The sequence below is a fragment of the Sinocyclocheilus anshuiensis genome, unplaced genomic scaffold (assembly GCF_001515605.1).
Source record: "Sinocyclocheilus anshuiensis isolate Anshui unplaced genomic scaffold, SAMN03320099.WGS_v1.1 scaffold690, whole genome shotgun sequence".
Classification (NCBI taxonomy): Eukaryota; Metazoa; Chordata; class Actinopteri; order Cypriniformes; family Cyprinidae; genus Sinocyclocheilus; species Sinocyclocheilus anshuiensis.
Window position 1 is genome coordinate 1,829,288 of NW_015547715.1, and position 2,354 is coordinate 1,831,641.

Here is a 2,354-nt window from a genome sequence, read left to right on the forward strand (position 1 = left end):
GTTTACGCGGCGCGATGCAACGCAACGCATAAAAAGACAGTATAAGTCATTATAATCCATAATTATGTCCCCACTGGATGCAACAAATGCCTTGTTTATAATGGGTTTTAATGTATTTGTCTCATCGCTCAGGCCGGGGGACAAGGCATCACATCATGGTGAGGGGCATAACATTTCCGTCACACGCTTGAGGTATTCGACCAATCACAACGCACTGGATAGCTGGCCAATCACAGCACACCTCGCTTTTCAGACCGATGAGCTTTGTAAAAATCGACGCGTTTCAAAAAGGCGGGGCATAGAGGAGAAACAATAATGTACAGTATGTGGAAAATAATGTGTTTTTTGAACCTTAAACCGCATAAACACATTTCATTACACCAAATACACAAAATAATGTTCTTTTTAGCAGCATCATATTACCCCTTTAATGTTATTAATTATTAGTTAGCAGCTGGTACTTCTATACCAGATGCATTTTAGTCTTGTTTCTGATAGTGACACGCGTTGTCTGTAAACTCCAGGTGCATGAACATGCAATCTGTTGCTTTCGCATGCTGATGCATAGCCTATATGTTTCATTTGCGCCTTATTCAGCTTACAGGTGTGTGTGTGTAATGGAATCCAATATTCAACCCCCAGTTTACATTAAAAAATAGCCCATGACGGTGTTGATTTCAAAGTTTCAGTTTTTGATTGAAATATTGTCGCATGCATATTCACAAATTCCCTCATCGAACATTCGGGGAGTATAACAAAATGTTATGCAGATATAATTCCGTTGGTTGCAACATCTGCATGATTGTGTGCATGTGCATCATCACCAGAGGGCGCATGCACTGGACGTGAGGACTGCTGTACTGATCCATTACAATAATACGGACATGTCTTTATTCTGGACCATTGAACTCGAGGAGACAGTATAGACTATAGATCTTGCAGTAACCAGCACATGGATGTTTTCGTCTGAATGCAGCGCTCGTGCTGCGTGCTAATCACATGCATCTGTGTTCCTCAAGCAGAGCTTCTGCAATACACGAGAAAGACCAGGAAACCAAAGGACTCCATACAGGATTTATGTCCAATACAAAACACCGTGTATAAGGTAAGATGCACACGAAGCTTGATTTGAATTCCTCACAGACGTTTATTGTTTAGTAGGCGATTTTTCGAGTGTCATGATACGTTTCATCAGTTTACACAGCAGGAAAATACATCTGCATCTGATATACTTATTTGCAAAGATCTCAAGCACGTGTGGAACGATCTTTTCACATTCCAGCTGCTGACATTTTGTTTGTTTTACTCATGGTTTTATGCAAACATGCACACAGGCGCATCACTACTGCGGAGATGACAAGTCGGTGTCGCCGAGTTCATCTCGTAAACCGAAACAAAGAAAGCACTTGTTTATCAGTGAATTATTAAAATGTTAATGTAGCCTCCTTACTGTTTTTCCCTGACACATTCATAATCATAGCTTCTGCCGGTGCGCTGTGGCAAGCTTTATGCGTGTGCTTGAGCGCTTATTAGGCTATGTAGGTAGGCCTGTCACGATAACAACTTTTTGTTGTGCGATATATTGCCCCAGAAATAATTGCGATAAGCGATATTATTGTCATTTTAAAGACCATTTTATGCCACTGAATATATAATCAAAATGTAACAGCATAATAATGCAAGAAGGCCTACACACTTCCAAATGACAACAAACTTTTAATTTTGAAGAATTAAGGAAATTAAGTATCAAAATATTAGATACCTTAAAAAACCTGAATAAATAGTAAATGAACATTTTCTAACAAAAAGTGCAAAGTAACAAGTAGAAAAAAAGAAAAATGCACAAAGAACTTGTATGGAGATTTTTCCATCTACAGATTTTTTCCTGACCTTCTTTTCTCTGTAAATTAAGGGTGCACACTATTGCTGAAAAACACAATCACTACTTAGCAGTCAGATGTCCGTATGCACAAAGGCACAGATCCCTAAACAAGGCCATATCTGCAGTTGAAACTTTTTTTGTAGAAGCATTTTTTTATTTGAACTAGCACCGACTACACCACGTTATGTACAAGAAGCTGCAAAAGACACAGGCGCAAGTGGAATGCAAAAACCATGGTGACATTAATTTTTAAGTAAATATAATGGTGATATGTCATCTATGTTGTATTCTGAATAAAATATTGAAATTTGAAACTTCCACATCATTGCATTCTGTTTTTATTCACAATTTGTACAGTGTCCCAAGTTTTTTGGAATCGGGTTTGTATATATATATATATATTAGTCCAGGTGATATGTGAAAATAATGTTCACTTTTTCATAAAAGCATGAAACTTGGTACACTTGTATAG

At 37.9% G+C, this 2,354-nt stretch overlaps 2 protein-coding genes across 2 annotated transcripts in view; one reads left to right on the top strand and one right to left on the bottom strand.

The window, feature by feature from the left end:
* The window catches only part of LOC107704176 (CAP-Gly domain-containing linker protein 1-like), a 65,303-nt gene that overhangs the window by 37,986 nt on the left and 24,963 nt on the right, over positions 1-2,354 (bottom strand). The gene's annotated exons all lie outside the window — the stretch shown is intronic.
* The window catches only part of LOC107704179 (dual specificity protein phosphatase 26-like), a 20,629-nt gene continuing 19,080 nt past the window's right edge, over positions 806-2,354 (top strand). Inside the window, exon 1 of the mRNA XM_016507065.1 lies at positions 806-1,105. The gene's annotated coding sequence lies outside the window, so the exon portion shown is untranslated. The remainder of the gene's footprint in view (positions 1,106-2,354) is intronic.